The sequence below is a fragment of the Cyprinus carpio genome, unplaced genomic scaffold, assembly GCF_018340385.1.
Source record: "Cyprinus carpio isolate SPL01 unplaced genomic scaffold, ASM1834038v1 S000006754, whole genome shotgun sequence".
NCBI lineage: Eukaryota > Metazoa > Chordata > Actinopteri > Cypriniformes > Cyprinidae > Cyprinus > Cyprinus carpio.
Window position 1 is genome coordinate 356,591 of NW_024879353.1, and position 18,330 is coordinate 374,920.

General features: G+C 40.9%; 2 pseudogenes; one reads left to right on the forward strand and one right to left on the reverse strand.

Annotated features, from left to right (window-relative positions):
* Positions 1–5,264: 5,264 nt before the first annotated feature.
* LOC122144755 lies at positions 5,265–12,634 on the forward strand (annotated as a pseudogene).
* A 3,152-nt stretch (positions 12,635–15,786) lies between these two features.
* Positions 15,787–18,330, reverse strand: part of LOC122144756 — a 5,446-nt pseudogene continuing 2,902 nt past the window's right edge.

The following is an 18,330-nucleotide window of genomic DNA, read 5'->3' on the forward strand; positions in this document are numbered from 1 at the left end:
AGCGTGTTTCGTATTAATATTCCAGAGCGCGCCATCCAATTGGAAGGTTTCCGAGCGAGTGTAGCATGACCTTAATATTCATGAGCCGAGCCTTCGCCGTGCTAGCGCTGGTGACTCGGGCGCATGCAGGCGTAATGCGGAGCTTCTGTCTGCGCCTTCATTAAAGCAGAACAGACGGATCCTAATGAACATCTCACACACCACAGACCGGTGTTTGATCAGCTGCTCGGCTCATGGACGCGAGGAAGGGCATCGGAGGTCCTGGATGCGGGAGGATCTGATGTGCACGGATCTATTTGGGTCACCAGAAGAAAGAAGGAGCTGCTGAAAATGCGGTGATTTCGGTGGAAATACGGCGTGCTTTTGCCCTGATGAAGCAAAGCTGATATCTTCGACAGGTAAGAGATGTGAGATTCTCAGTGCATTCGTTCTCAGACGCGGCGTCTTCATTTTCACATCACATCACTGAGATCTTAAGGGCTGTGAGAAAGAAAGGAATTTAACGAATGCACTCGATCAGAACACATTGCAAGGTCACAAAATGCCTTTATACCTGCTGCGAGTGCGCTCGAAATGAAGGATGCATGTCATGTTTCCTTATCAATAAATCATGTGCAATGCATTTGCAGACTTGGAATGGTGGCAGGTTATTCCATTACTGCAGTTTTACACTGAGCTGGCAGTATCAGGGTGGTAAATTACCACAGATCTCATGGCCTTCAGACATTCTGTCTTTATACTCGTTTCATTAATGCGTTCACACTCGTATACTTCGGTTATTTGCCTTTGATCGATTATATTGAATATGCTTTTGTAGAAAAAAAAATATTTATATATATATATATTAAATGCATGAGTGTTCAAGAGGATTGTGCATGCTTGCATATGAGGACAGGCTGTTTAGGCAGGGATTGGTTGGGTTTGATTCATCATCTTAGTGTTATTTTATGGCTGTTCAGATCAAAGGCTCGGGTTTTTATGAACGTGTCTAATGTACATTACTCAGTTAACAGGGACATTTCACGAATGTTTTTAAAGGTTATGTAAATGTTATAACAAAAGACTCTTAAAATAATGTATTTGACATGCGCTCTCGTAATGTTGAAAGGAAACGTTCTTATAATGTTACCTGTTCGTTTCAGAACCAAGCGTCCTTAATACAAAACTGGACGTTGTTAATGTTTAAAAGACATTTATAAATAATAATGTTTTCACCACGGATTCAAATGCAGTGTTCCTCTAATCTTTGCATAACCAAGAAAAACATTCTTTAAAAGAATGTGTTGCGAGAACATTTAAATGTAACATTTTCATAATGTTTTCAACATGATACAATGGAAAGTTAATCTATAGCTCATATAATCAAGAAAAATGTTCTTAATACATAAAAAATTGATGTTTTGAATGTTTAAAAAAACATGTTTTCATAACTTAATGGCAAAACATTCTAAAAACTTTTCTGACTTTTCTGTTTTGTTATAGTTTTGTAAGGGAAAGTCTTTAAAATGTATGAATCCTGAGCAGATTCGTTGATTTATAGCATTCATATTTGTGATATTTGTTTTTTTTAGGTGTAATGTTTAGTTACATTCTATAGATGTCTAGGAGCAGCAATCATTTTGAATGAAAATTGTCATTATTGACTCTTCAGTAGAACAAAAATAAAGATATTTTGAACCAAAAAGTTTCGGTTCCCATTGACTTCCATTATATTTTTTGACCATGCAATGAAAGTCAATGGGACCTGAAACTGTTTGGTTGCCAACAAGTCAAAAAAAGGTCCCACCCTACATTTCTTCTGTTGAATATTCACTCAAAAACACTTTCCCAAAGTCAATATCTGCGCGGCATGTGTGTGTGTGTGTGCAGTTGCTCTCTGAATCATTTATGTCTGTCTATCAGTCTAATCCAATGAAATAAGAGAATGGACTTCTCTTACTGTCTTTCTGAAAATGTTAGCAGTGATGAACTGCAGAACACATCTCTGCTGTAGTCTGATAACTGCACATCTGGACCGCTGCCTTTCTTGTCATGATCAGAGCATGATTTAAAGCTTAGAAAAAAAAACGTATCTTAGAACGTTCAAGTATTATCAGGAAATTGGGAGAATGTTGATCTCTGAATATTTTCTCTCGACATTGAGAACAGAAATCAAACTAGTTATAAAGTTTACTTGATAAACATTACTTTAAGAGCGTTTAGTCCTCATAGAAGTTTTAAAAAAATCTTGTGAGAACGTTCTCTGAACATTGAAAGTTGAACAAACATTCATTGAATATGTTCAGAGTTATATTTCTTTAATAATGTTCTCAAAATGATAGCACAAAAACGTTATTGATACATCATACATAGAATGTTTCATTTCTGGAATGTATTTTAGTTGGACGCTCATCTAACGTTTTAAAATGTTACTATTCTACAGTAACGTTCCCATAACGTTTGCAAAATGTTACAATGGAACGTTCACATAAAAAAAAAACGTTTTTAAACCATTTAAAAAACCAGGAAATTTTTAACATTCAGAGAACATTCAGAAGAGACATTCTCATAACTTCATGGGAACGTTTGAGTGCACTGAATGCTCGGTTGGTTGAAATGCAGAGGTTTCGGCCGAGCAGCTGTAGATGTGAAAACAAGCCCGAACTCTGCTCTCTTTGACACGCATCTCCTCGCTGTCCTCCTCCAGACAGCAGCGAGGCGCGGGAGATCCGTCATGCTGCTTCATTTATGCTTCAGTGAGTGTTGGCTGGGAAAAATGGGATTTAAAAAAAATATGGCTCGCTCTGAGCCTCCAATAGCACATTCACAGCGGTGTTTCGGAGGGGAAGTAGCGACTGCGGCGCGGCCCGCTCAAAATACACACGCTTTGCCAACTAATGCAGCCAGCTGGTTGGCAAACAACACCAGCGACACAGACTCAATAAAGAAGGTCATTTGAGATGCAGAGAGGGTGACATCACCCGCCTATTAAACACCAACGACACGGGTCATTTGTCCTTGACCCGTCAGCTTCAGTGCGTTATGATTATATGAATACATTCAAAGCATTATTAAGACTCAGCTAACAGGGAATGTTCTCAGAACGTTCTGTCAAGGTTGCAGTAACGTTAATGGAACGTTCCTTCAAATGTATCTAGCCTTGCAACGTTAATGCTATGTTCGTTCAAAGTTATCTGTAAATAATGTTTGCGAATCATTAGCACAACAAAACTATTTATACATCATTCATGGAAGATTTTTTTCCCTGAAACATGTTAACTGGACATTTTTCTTCTACTTGTGTTCAGAGAACATTGAAAAGTGACATTTCTATAATGCTTGCTTGTTGCCATAATGTTTGTTTAACCCAGAAAAAAACATTTTTTAACATTCAGAAATGACGTTTTCGTTACTTAATGAAACATTAGCAAAACTTTCTTAGAATATAAGGCTGTTATTGAAAATAATAAACTGTTCTTAATGACTTGCCTGGTTAAACAGAGGTTAAATAAAGTTTTTTAGATGATACTTGTTTTTTTAAAATGTTGCTACTTGTTTCAGAACGTTCAGAAAACATTCAAAAGTAACATTCCCATAATGTCTGTGAAATGATACAATGGAACGTTTCCTAACATTTGCATAATCAAACAGAAAAACCCTTTTCTAAAACATAAAAAAACGTTCAGAAATAGCCCTTTTATAACTTAATGGGAGTATTAGTGAAACGCTCTTAGCACATGTTAGTGGTTGCTGTCATTTTTACGAACACGGTCACGTGTGTTTGCTCAGTGGCAGCGTGTCATTATTTAAAGCAGTGGCCTTTATATGTGACAGTGATGAATTGGCATGCGTGTTCCTGTTGTTTATTTCATGAATTTCATAGTTTAGCACGCCCCTGTTTTCATTGCTCTTCTATAGTCAGATGTCAGGTGTCACTTTTATTGCCTATTTTTACATGCAGGTCTCCCTCCAGCCGGCTCTCTATTGTCTGCATGACAGTCTAATGATGCCGACTCTCTCATGATCACAGGCCTGATGCACGGCGGTTATTATCGCATGCATTCTCAGCGCACTGCTTTGAAAGGCTTATCACCCGTGACGGCGCTCCACATCGTCACATCTTCAAAAACACATTCAGAAGATGTGAATTTCCAAGGTTACAAATGACAGAAGCCACAGGAACTGATCTGCTGATATTTTAGTGCATGAACAGAAACCATGAGCCAATGCTCCGATTTCTTTGTAAATGCACACATAATTAAACATCCTCGATTAAACAAACATGATCTGTGCAAAGAAGCATTCTAATCAAAACCGTAGCTGGTATGAAATGTTATATCTCGTCGAGGACTTAAGAGTCATTCAGAGAATACGTTTCTCATCGGGGACAAGTAATAAGTAACACGAGCGGCCCCGAAGAGCCGAGCGAATCGATGCGAGGGAACGACGATGTGGCATCTGTGTTGATGCTCACTCAGTCTTTGGAGACATCAGACTAATTCTGATGAGTAACTGGACGGCCAGATGAGTCTTCAGCAGATGAGGATCAACATCATCATATCAAAAACAGCATGAGCTTTAAGAAATGTCCCCAGAAAGCTTCTCGAGCTGTCAGATTCCCTCAGACATGATGTTGACACCAGAAATGGTCGTTTGCACACAGTTACTTGTTTGCTTGTACAGCAGAAAATCTAAATTGGGGTTTTGTAGCTTTTAGCCCATGTGTGTTCTGACGTCATCTGTTGTGCTCCTAAACATTAAAGCTTCTAGCATTTATTTAGGCAATATTAATAAATTTCAACGACTCATCTTGCACGTACAGTAGGGTCATTTTTGTCAAAGCCTGTACACTGCCATTCAAATTCAAGTTTGGGGTTTTTTTAAACAAGTCTTTTCTGCTCACCAAGGCTGCATTAATTTGACCAAAAACCAAGTAAAAATTATGAAATATTTTTACAATTTAAAACCGCAGTTTCCTGTGTGACTCTATTGTAAAATATAATTGATTGCTGCAATCAAAGCTGAATTTTCAGCATCATTACTCTAGTCTTCAGTATCACAAATCATTCTGATATGCTGATTTTGAACATTTCCGATTATTATTAATGTAGTGGAAACTGAATAGAATAAGCAAGTGTTCAGTGTTCAAATCTTTTGCAACATTATAAATGTCACTTTTGATCAATTTAATGTGTCCTTGCTGAATAAAAGTATTAATTTCTTTCAGCGCTCTTGATCTGCCACCGATAATGAGAACGTCTCTCGGTTTGCTTTCTCCGCAGGTTGTTTAACCAATACCCGCGACCCAGATGGAGACGCTACTGGTTTATTTGATGATTGTTGTAATGGCGTTAAAGGCCCAGAAGATCCAAGTATGTCCCAAGCGCTGCATTTGCCAGGTTTTGTCCCCCAATCTGGCAAACCTTGTGTGATAAAAAAGGGGCTGCTGTTTGTCCCTCCAAACATCGACAGACGCACCGTCGAGCTCCGACTGGGGGACAATTTCATCACAGGCATCAAGCGGAAGGATTTCGCCAACATGACCAAACTGGTGGACCTGACGCTCTCTAGGAACACGATAGGATCGGTCACGCCTCACGCTTTCAACGACCTGGAGAACCTCCGTCCGCGCCCTTCATCTGGACAGCAACCGCTTGACCCACAAACCAACGATACGTTTAGCGGCATGTCCAAGCTGCACCACCTCATCCTCAACAACAACCAGCTCACGCACATCCACATAGGAGCGTTCAACGACCTGCTCGCGTGGAAGAGCTGGATTTATCCTACAACAACCTGGAGAGCGTGCCGTGGATCGCCATCCAGCTCATGAGCAACCTGCACACCTTAAACCTGGACCACAAACATGATCAACTACATCCCCGAGGGAACCTTCTCAGGGCTTCAGAAGCTCAAGCGTCTGGATGTAAACGTCCAATAAGCTCCACAAGCTTCCGCCGGATCCGGTGTTCCAGCGCGCCGGCGTTCTGGCCACACATCGGGCGTTTTGGGTCCGTCGTCGTTCGCGTTGAGTTTCGGAGGAAACCCGCTGCATTGTAACTGTGAGTTGCTGTGGCTCCGACGGCTGCGGCGCGAGGATGACCTGGAGACCTGCGCGGCTTCCGCAGCATCTCGCCGGACGATATTTCTGGACCGTATCCGAGGAGGAGTTCCTGTGCGAGCCGCCGCTCATCACTAGACACTCACAAAGAGACTCGCGCTCTCGAAGGCCAGCAGGTTTCCCTGCGCTGCAAAGCCCGAGGCGACCCGGATCCCGTCATCCACTGGATCGCTCCGGACGGGAAGCTGGTGTTCAACTCCAGTCGCACCGTCCTCCATTCGGACGGAACCCTGGGACATCCCTGATCAGCACGGTCAAGGACTCTGGATCTTTCACTTGCGTCGCGTCCAACCCGTCCGGAGAGGCGCAGCAGACGGTGGATCTGCTCATCACCAAACTTCCACATTTCACCAACGACACCAGTATGGTCCAGGAAAGCCGGACCCAGGGGTCGTCCGACATCGCCACTTCTGCCAAGACGGCGCGGAGACGGAGGTACCCTCGATGGGTAACAAGGGTGGACAGGAGAAGAGGGTCTGATCTCGGAGATCACTGCATCCACGGCTCTGGTGAAGTTCAACTTTCAGAGGAATTATTCCAGGGATCGGATGGTGTCCAGGCCAATACAACGGCACTTACGACGACTCGGTAGTGTAACAGGTGAGCTGTTTGGTTTAAAACACTTCCAGCATTTCAGAAAGAAAGCAGTGCACAGATGGGCATGAATACAATACTTCACATTTCCTGTGCCTATCAGACTTTCTTTTTTTTTTTTTTTTTTTTTTTTTTTTTTTTTTACTTTCTTTTTTTTTTTTTTTTTTTTTTTTTTTTTTTTTTTTTTTTTTTTTTTTTTTTTTTTTTTTTTTTTTTTTTTTTTTTCCGTCACATCTCTTGTTGGTCTTTACCGTTTTTGCTAACATTTTGAAACGTTCATGGAACGCTTTTCCTGAAACGTTTGTAGTTGGATGTTCGTCAAACAATATGTTGTAAATGTTACTACTTGTTTCAGAACTTTTCAGAGAACATTCCCAAAAGTAACAAAATGATAAAATGAGATGTTCCCTTAACGTTCATATAACCAAGAAAAAAACATTTCTAAAACAGTTTTAAAGAACCGGACATTTTGAGCAAGTAATGTTTTTATACACTTCTGGGCAAGGTTCTCTCAACGTTATGAACAAAACATTCTTCCGTAATTAATTATGTTCTCAAATTTTTTTTTTTTTTTTGGATTTTATGAGTTATTTTTTATACATTATGATTCAGAACAAAAGTACATTGTGACCACTGTAGTCTGATTCCTGAACGAATTCGAATGGACTGTTATCCTGTGAGGCTCAGTTACTGATTGGTTGTTCCTAATAGCATGAATGACACAGGAAGGAATAAATGGAAGTGGACACAAACAAAATTCATCAAAAATTAGTTTATGATTAGTTAAGAGAAAACAAGTTGATTTTTCTGAGGTCATTGACAGGTTTGTTTCAGTTTGGCCAAAATTGTCAGAAAACAAGACTTCCTATATTGCTCCTCGAGGAAATATTTATTTTTTTCTTTTTTTTAATTTAAGAAAGTTTAGGAATTTGTTGTACTGGAAAATACAAAAAGTAAGATCCTCAGCTAACAGGGAACATTCTCACAACTTTCCACGGAACGCCTCTTTTAAACGTTATATATAATGTAAGGACAAAAACATTCCTAAAGTAAGCTGTTAACGGAAACGTTTTTATTACTTTATATAATTATTGGTAGTATACTTCTCATAACACTGAAGAGAAAATGTTCTGAGATCAATCATTCTAACAAAACGTCGTTATGTTATTACTTATCGGTTATTAACTTCTAAGAAGTGTTTTTGTAACCTTAAAATAACGTTATAATCACAAGAAGAAACTGGACATTTTAATGTTTTTAGACTACTAAAAATAAACGTTCAAACACATGTTTTGGAAACAGTATAGTTAGTAGAATGTTGTTTATAAAACAGATAGTTCCGAGGTCCGTGATTCTGATTGGATTCACTACTACAAAAATTACACCTTTGTTACTTCGTTGTGTGTATAAAGGGCACATGCATTTATTCTGTGAAACCTTACTATGTAAGTTGACATAACCGTTTTATAAAAGCAATAAACCACCGTGGAAGCCACGTGGTTGACAGTGAAATTTATAAACAGCTAAGAAGCGTCATGCCTAACAAAACACCTTAGCTGTTATAAATTCACTGTAAAACCACGGCTTCAAGGGGGCCTTATTTGCTTTATTTTGTAACATTTTAAATAATCACAAGAAAACTGGACATTGCACCATTTGTAGAAACATTTCTAAACCACGTTCCCTACTGTGGTTTTGCTATACCAGGAATGATTTTTGCAGAAGTGTTCGATTTCTCACCATTTGTGCATTTCTTACACCGTCCTCAAAAGCACTAAAAGAAGAGACCCTTCCTTCCTGTAACAATACATTCTTAATGGATCAAATGATGACTGCACAGCTCATGAATTATGTTCTGACTGATGCACGTTGATTGCTTCCAGCAGTATTCTATGACTGCATGTTTGGCGATGGCTGTTTCTTGCAGAAATGATTCCTCCGACCAGTAAAAGCATCACGGTCAGGACAACCTTGCAGCAGGAACGCTGTACGATCCGTGCGTTCTTGGCCATTTACGACGACGCGCATGACCGCGCGACGGCTAAACGTGTGGTGGGCTGCGTTCACTTCTCCACGAGCCTTGCAGTATCTGCGCTGTCACTTCATGCAGTCACAGTTCCTCGGCGGCACCATTCGTGCCCGTCATCATCGGCGGCGTGATCGTGGCGTCCGTACTGGCACCCACTTCATCATCTTCTCCATCGTGCGCTCACCGGGTGTGCCAGCAGGGAGGGCGTGGAGGGAAAGGGTGGAGCTGGGTGATGTGCGATCACAGTCCGAGCATCAGGTGTGCGGCATCCATCAAGTTCCATCGTCCAAGCAGGTTCTGGGTTCCGGACCACGCGTGTTGGAAGATATTGCTCCCATGCAGAGCGAATCAATCCCGTCCCGCCCAGGCCAAGCCGGCTCTTCCGGACTGACCGTCTCCACGTCCGCCGCCAGCCAAAGCTGGACATCCCGCGTCCCCCAGTCCGGTCCGTGCCAGGGGCGCGCATGGACACGCAAGTCAACGTAGAGCCGGACAACACCAACAAGAAACAAACGCGGCCAAGCTGCGTCCCACCGTGCGCGCCTATTCCACCCTGGTGACGCCCGGCGTCACGCAGAGCACAGCTCCAGAGCCTTCCACCCAAAATACCAGACGGTTCCAGTGGGCTGCGTGCGCGTGAGCCGACCGTCACTCACTCACGAAAAGTATAGACTCGTGCAATCCGCCGGCGTACGTGAATCCGCCCGCAGGGCCGCCTGCGCTCCAAGCGCAGTTTAATCGAATGAGCGGCGGAGAACAAGTCCCCCGATGGAGAGGACCCTCGCAGCGGGAAATCCTCACTGTCCCAGTCCGAGTGGGTTCTGGAAAGCAACAGTATAAGGGAGGGATTTTTGCATCTTCAAAGTGGAATTCTGGTGGGGTTTTTTAGTAGTTGTTTAAGGCCACCGTACGTGTGTCATAGTCTCGGACTGTCAAGGAGGACGATGTTTTTTGTAAGCACAAATCATTTAATGTTGCCTGCATATTGTAAAACAGATGATACGACTTGTATATTTCTTTGTATTAATGGGAATAATACACTATGGCAAACTGAATAGAGCCAAAATGGGTACGTGTGTTAAGTATATAATTAATTTTGTGAGAATATGTGTATAGAGCGGTGTCATGTTAACTTATGACTCGCGGACCACGCTCGCGACGCTTTGTGTATTTGTATAAGAAAAGCAGCGAAACGTTGTCGGCCAAAATGTAAGAACTTATGCAAATGGAGTTTATCACTTTGGTGCGTAAGCTTTAACATTTTGTACAGGGTTTACGAAGGTACGTTAAGGACCTTCTACACCAGAGTAAGAAAGATAATAGGAAATTAAACTGAAGGGAACACAATTTATTAGTATTTTTGTCATTTTTCACGGTTTGCCAAATATGTCTACAAGGTACTCAAAGATCAAGATACAGTTTACTGAGAGATGCAAAATGATTATAATTAATTCTTGTTTTGATGAAATTCATCAAAACACGCACGTTCATGATCACACACAAAGAACAATTATCTGTAAATGAAGCGCCAACACAGTTGCAAATCTCAATCGACACATGACAGATAATGTGTTCTTGTTTTTAATCATAAACTCACTTTATTTTGTTCAGTTTCTCATAAATCAAGACTGTATTCTACTGCTTATACAGTAACTGTGTTTGATTTGAGATTTTTTTTTTTCTTGTTTAAGCATATGTGTACGAGAAACAACAAGTCCGGCAAAATACTGAGGAAGGTTTTTAGGTCTTTAGTATTTTGCCGTGCCTTCAGCTTTAAATCGCCATGACTGTATCATTTTAAAGGACCTTGCTGCTATGATTTAAGATATTTGTAGACCTTACTTTGTGCTGAAAGAGCGAGTCCAACAAGATAGAAAATGCTTTTATTCAGAGGCCAAGACTAAACGTTTTCTAATCACATTGAATCCTTGTTGGACTTGTTCATTAGACATAAATGTTCTTTATAATGGAGGGATGTTCTTGTAATCTTGAGCTAAACAAGGTTTAATACGTAATCCCCCCCCAGCGATGAGTTGGTGTCGAGGGAATACTCACGATGTACCGCCCCCCCCGTGAAGCGATATAAAAGGAACCACTTATGAATCTGAAAGAAGCAGCTGGGGATGATCACTTGTGCCGCTCTCGCAGTGATGTGTTTGATGAAGCACAAGGCCTCGTAGTCGAAAGCCCGCACGCAGCACGGATAATTATTGTTGAGAAGTGTAATTCATCGTGTTCCTCGAGTTCAGGAGTCTTGTGTTTGTTCGAAGAACCGGCATTGACGGTGATGTAAAGAAGAGCAGTTTCGTCACAGGAGGCTGCGATCCACCACAGCTCTCACATCACCCTCAGGATGAAAGACAAACGTGGCCTCAACAGACGGATTATTAAGATGAAGCTCTGTTCTGTTTTGACGTAAACATTTCTTAACAAATGCATCTATTTTAGTGAGGTAACGAAAACGTTGCAAAATTCTTAAAGGACACTCAACAATACACAACATTTATTGCTATAAGATTTTGTACAGGTATTTTTAAGAGATGAAGCAGGTTTCGTGTTCGGGTCATTTTGACTCCGGGGTCGTGGATGGACCGCCCCACCACCACACTTAGTGTCAAAAAATTACTGTTGTAACATTAACTATGCGAGTTACCTTAGTGTTAAAAACCATGGTAAAAAAAAAAATATTTAGGCTTGAGTATCCTTCCTCGTCACACACTTTGGAACTGCATTTTTTTGTTGATGAACATGAGTATTTATGCCTATTGATAAAACATAGCAGCATATAAAAAATGTGTATTTTTTTATTTTTATATACTTTTTCACAGAGGCACGTCTATCGCAAACGACCACTAATTTTTATTTATTGTGAAAACTCTCCTGAGTTAACTATTTAGGTGCTTCAGATGGTTTTGTTCGAAATTTATATATATTTCTATAGATATATATCTATATATATATAGATATATAGTATATATATATTAGGTTCCATACATTTAATTAATGCAAGGAAATTTATGAATCACATTTAATTCTGAATGGGGTTAATAACTTTATCCTGAAGACTCACACTAATAACAGCTTGTTTTTCACGGCGGAAGGCGATTTGCAGCAGGATTGTGTTCAGATGGTCGTTTTATTGCAATAGCTTTTAAAAGGAAATTTTACATTTTACCATAAAGAAAACAGCATTTTAATGTGGATTGCCTGAAGTTACTGTGCTGGATATGACCAGCTAAAAAACACATTCAACTGATTTTCTATTTTTATTTTACGTAGGTTGAAATTAGTTGCTCTAAAATAGACCACTTCACTTTAAGCAGCATAATAAATGTATAAGTTTTTACGTTTTTAAAATAAGGGGGGGGGCTGGACTTTTTCGTGTTATGCTCTAAGACTGTTTTTACTGAATGTTCAAATTTAGTAATTAAAAACTGCTATTTCTAAACTTTGCCGTTTTATTGTTTGGCAAACAGTCCCGGAAATGTTACGTCGGGAAGATTCCTGAAGTAGCTATTGTAGACCCCATTGTAAAAAGCACAAGACCCAAAACATTTCATTAAAAAAAACTATCCATTTAAGAGGTAGAAATAATATTCTTTCTGCTTCAAGCATTCTTGAGGCGAGAAGATATTAAAGAGCAGAGAACTTTGAAACCACAACGGTCCATAAACCGTTACTGCAAGACAGTTTGTGCATACACTACTGGATAACATCAATTTTCATTGTTATGAAAGGTACATAGAAACTCAACTGCATGCAATTACTTATTTGAATTAGTTAGCTCCTGTGTCAGAGTTAACATAGCTTCTAGATGTGTTCCATCAACCACAGGTCATGGTAGCCGCTACAGAACCACCGCGATGGAGCATGAAAACACGAAATCACGTACTCTGTCCTGCTCTGAATGATGTCAGATGACAGGAGCGAGCATCAGGTGAGAGCCGCGTTCATTGGCTGCTAAGGTCCTGGGGAGGATCAGAGCGTAAAGGACACGCTGATTGGACACGCGAATCCTCATACCTTGTGGATGAGCGGAAATATCAAACAATATAACACATCATATATGTGAAGATAGCCAATTCTCCAGAAGATGTGCTTGCATTCAACACACCCGCGCCACAGGGAAATGTGACCTTTGCAATGACGCCATCCTGGATGTGATACTCAGTGTCTGAACTTGCAAAGCATGCGGAGAGGAAACGCTGCGGTCTTCAGCGTCTGACAGAAGAGCCAACAACGGCGATTGTCTGCCTCGTGACACCTTTGACACGAGCCACGTTTTGACCTCAGATATAAACAAACAGAAAATTAAATCAGCGGATGAGCGAAGTTTCGATCAGGATGCCTTCACGCCAGTACAAGCACAAATGAAAGAGCAACAGGTCTTAGACTGACAGCAGCAGGAAGCGATGGCGAATTGTACATTTGGTCTGCTGTTGCTAATTCAAACCAGGTGTTGAATGCTAGTGGACAAGCACTCTGATGGGGTTTCTTCAGAAGCTCTCAGTAATGTTTCTCGCTCTTTCATGGTGTCGTGTTTTTTGAAATGCACTGAAGCGCATGCGCAGCTGTATTTATGAAATATTGCGACTGCACTCATCAGATGATGAAGGACTTACACAAGACCTTTCAGAGCTGTTTACAAAGAAAATAAGAAAATGGGACTTTATCTAAACATTTATTTTTCATTATAATAGAAAGCTATATTAATTACATATATATTACCAATTATAAATTTATATTATGTACAGTTATATTAAAATGTACATGATATATTAAATTTATTATTTTATATTAACATTATAATATTATTTAAAAATTATCAATTCTAATATTACAATTATAAATATATTAGCATTAATAAATTAATAGTATGTTACATTATAAATTAAAATTAGAATTATATAGTATTAGTATTCACATTATATACACACATTCAATTTATAAATGTTATATATAAAATATATCTCACAATTATAATTATATATTATTTGACGTATATTATAAATTGACCTTTTTTATTAAAATTAACATATATTTAAATCATCTGATGTAGTATTTCGGCTGCTGCTCTTATCAATGGATCGGATCAGATCTGCTCTCTGCAAGGGTTATTTTAGTGCGCCTGCGCTTTCGTGGGATTCGAGGGGATCTGCTGCATGTCTCAGTTTACCTTGGCAACATATTTCTGCATGAAAAATCCCATCTAAAATGCAGCAGCGCTCGCAGCAAGACACAGAAAACGATTCCGCACATCACAACCCAACGCAATAACCTGCACCACTATCAAAGTATAACATGCATGGGGTAAATATCCCTTGGAGAACATCATTTTAAAACATCAATGGTCCCAAAAAACACTGAGATCACGTGTGTGTGTGTGTGTGTGTTGTGTGTTTGTGTGTGGTGTCCCCGGATGTGAAGCAGCTGTCGAGTCTTCTTGAAGTCTAATGATTAAATCTGGCGCTGACTAATTAAAGCGACAGGAGCTGGAGATCAGAGTTTCCTCATCAGCCACACGGTCACTGAGAACCAGAGAAACCATTAAAAAAAGCATTAAAGGAGCGAAGATATGCCCAATGATCTCGCCTTGATGAAGACAACTGACTGAAGAGGGAGTCATTACCAGCTGGTCACTGCACAGACTAGTCCAGAGACTAGTTAATGATCTCTGGTTCTTCATGTCTGACCAGCACTCATCAGATCAAGCTGCTGTTCTGGAGATCTTCAGAGGATGAAGTCAGTTCTCAAGTTCACACAGGAGTAGAGTAACTAACTAACTAACCAACTGACTACACACAAATATAACACAGTCTTGGGTTTAGCATTTCAAAACCCATGCAGCATTTTATCAACTAAAACTACACTGTAAACATAAGCTGTAAAACAAAGATTAGTGCAGTGTTTTACAAAAAAATAAAAAATACTATTTACATTTTTTTTTTAAAAAATTACATTTAATTCACTGTTGTTGTTTGTAATTATTTGTGAAATTTACAAGCTATTTCGATGGGAAAAATAATTACACATCAAACAAAATTTTCCATGAAAAAAAGCCCTGGAACAGTTTCAAATTCTTATAATGGATTTATGTTACATTTTTCATAATTAAAATAAAGCTGGAAGAAAATAAATGCAACTATCGGAAGTGAGTTTAACTTGATAAATAAACTGGAAACAAATTAAATATAGAAATATTTGCTAAAAATGACAATACAAACAATTAGTAAAACTTAATACATAAATGTTAAAAAACACAAATAAACACTATAATCGTATTTCCAATGTTTGAGGACTTTATACTGTAGACATTATTTTCACAGTATGATTCCAGGAAAGCAAATTACGTTGACACCCCCCCCCCTCCAAAGTGATGTTTCCTCTTTAATTGGTAGTTTGCCTGAAATACCGGTGAGGTGTAAATATAGGGTAAATCTTACCCAAAGGATAATTCCATGGTTTGGACCTTTACAATTACATTCCGACAAAGAAAAACACTGCGGTTACCAGGTTGTATCGACAGAGGACCTAAAGCGGATCCCCATGTCTCAGCAACATGATCGCTCCCGCTCAAACGTCATGAAGATTATTAACAACCATACAAACCACAGACTTAACTCCCCTCCCGAAAGAAACGCACACAACCGTCAACAGCAGTAGAAACATCACCACGCCGTCTGGGAGAAACACGTCAAACTCTCAGAGTAGACTCATGATCTCAGGCCGCTTACCAAGCATCTCCAAATAATAAGTGACCAATAGACACAATTGGAGAAATAACAGAAAATTAAAAGCGATATATCTATGCGAAGAACAGCGAACGAAGTAAAAGTGAATTAAGAAGGAGAAACAGTCCGATGATATCTTTTGTGATTTTGAAGTAAAAAGACCTCATCCGTCGATGGGTTGGAGGAGTCCAGCGCCGTATTGTTTCGGTTCCTCGCCGACAGAATACCGCGTTATTGAAGTGGGTTTGAATCGCGGGGAGCTTTACGAGATCACAGCCATCCTTCGGTCCGTGTGAGAGAGAACTAGAGCCACGGTTTCACGCGTCTCAGTGTTAGGATGCTTGAGGACCACATTTGCGCGGCCGCCGCCAGGTCACGCTGGTTTGTTTTTGGCTTTGGGCGTGTGTCAGGATGTGTGATTTCAGGTTGGTGGACTGGCGAACTTTTTATTGCAGCCGTCGAACGGCAAACGTAGGGCCGGTCCCGGTGTGAATCCGCACGTGTGTGTCCGAAGGTTAAAGTCCAGAGAGAAAGCGCTTCCGCGCAGCCCGTCGAAGCGTGCACTAGACGAGAGAAGCACAGGGCGGTTAGAGGCGGCTCTCGACGGCCCCTGAGCGGTTCGACACACGCCCGATAACACTCTACCACACCAGACCACACCAGAGACTCACTAAATAAAGCTGAGGTTTAACACTGAACAAAATACAATTACCATAGCAACATCTCGAAGTAACAGTTTTGAGTTGTTAGTTTTTATGTAATACAATGTAGGAACTTCTAGGCTTTTGATTCAGTTTAAACCATTAAAAAAAACCATGGGAAAAACTTTTTGGAAAAGCAGAAACATTTCGAAGGACTCAAAAAGTACTTTTTTTTTAAAACGAAAAGCAGTAAAGTGGAAGGTTAAATTGTATATGTTTCATGGGGGGAACTTCAATCAATAGGAGACAAGCTTTTTTGATTGTACTGGTGTTTAATAACCATTTAAAACAGAAGAAGCTGGAGTCAAGCCGTGTGAGGATTATTTCCCGATGGTCCAGCAGGGGTCATCTCCTGAGCTGCTGTTCTCCTTCCATAACTCACGGGAGTGTTTTTGGGTCTGATGGACGTACCTGGAAGGGGTTTCTCTCGGTGTGAACCAGCTGATGGCGCTTGAGTTTGGAGCTCTCCACGAGGCTTTCCCGCACTCGGCGCAGCTACGTGGACCCGCGGGCCGTGAGTGTGCAGGAGTGCTTCCTCATGGCTGAATTATCTACCTGAACATCTTACTGCAGCCCTGTCAGAATAGACAGAAGCGTGTGATCGTTCCCATCACTAAAGACAAACACACACTGTGCACTCACTCACTCACTTCCACAGTGCGGGCAGAAGCGATCGTCGAGGCGGCGGTGTCCTCCTTGATCTTCCTCGGCTAATTTCTAGACCAACACAAGCACACCAGAGATCAGTTGCCCAGCATGCTCTGCGTATCAGAGGACAATTCAGAATCATTCCACCCGTGACGGACGGTGCTGCAGTTGCCCAGTGACGCCAGCCGCTCCCCAGTGAACAATGGCCCGCCCTCAGGTGTGAGATTCGATCTAAGACTCAACGGGACGGGACTCAGAGGCACAAGACGGCTCCTGGTACGATGGTGAAAAACGTGGCGGTGAAGAGGGGCGAGAAATAAAGCAACTACCCGAGGTGGCATACAGATCAGAGCAAGCCCAGAGCGTCCTGCCCGCAGCCCTGATCAACACACACACACTCAAAACATCAACATCACTCCAAAACAACAGAGAGGAGCTATTCCACAACCGAAACCCCGACACTGCCACTATATCAAGAGATCACAGATCCCAACACACACACACACAGACAGACACTCTCAGACTCACACACACACACACACACACACACACACACAGACCTCTCTCCACACACACACACACTCTCTCTCACACACAGACACTCACACACACACAGACCTCTCTCTCTCTCTCACACACACACATAGACACACACACACACTTACACACACACACACTTTATCTTTATAGTTTTAATTTAAATCATCAAAATGCGACAGACAATAAATAAAAAAATCTCATTTAGATTTAGATGGTCTCAAGCTTACATTTTTAATAAAACCGCTAAACTTACCGTATGTTTCATGATTTCACTTAATTAGTCATGATTTACTCTCAGATTAGCAGAGACTACAGAGATCGAAAATACATCTTCAGCAGATCTCCATTCCTGCTCCAAACACTCCAGAATATGAAAAATAACTTCTACTGCATTACAGTGCTGCATCGATCCTCTACACAGACTTTCAACATTAAAGATGCATTGCAGAGTGCACAATGACATACAACAAAGTCTTGATAAACTGATTTAGGATTAAAAACAAGAACAAATATATACTGGCTTTCATCCCACACTGGCCAGATATCTGTTCAGCTTTGACAGAAAAACAAGACTTCCTATCTTCATTTTGCATCCTAGTAAAATAAATCTTGTTTATTGCATCTGAAAAAACACGACAAAGAACACTGGGTTAAAGATCTGTTTTCCCCTTGGCACCACGATTCTTTATCACTTTCTGCTCTGATTTAAGAGCTTTTTTAATCGAGAGCTCGGTGTCAGAAAGTGCTGGATCTAGATGTTAGATGAGTTAAGCGCTGACCTGTGTCCCCGGCCCCTGAGCCAGTATTGACCTGGCGAGGAGCTCACTTGGCTGCTTCGGGTCCGACAGGTCGATCCCCGGGATGCCGCCGGGAGCTTCTTTCCCGGCTCCGCCTCCGGAGTGATGTCCGGGAGGAGAGTCCCTCCCCGATGACCACTCCTCCCACCACCGTCTCGTGAATCGTCCTTCCTTCTTGTCAGCAATACTG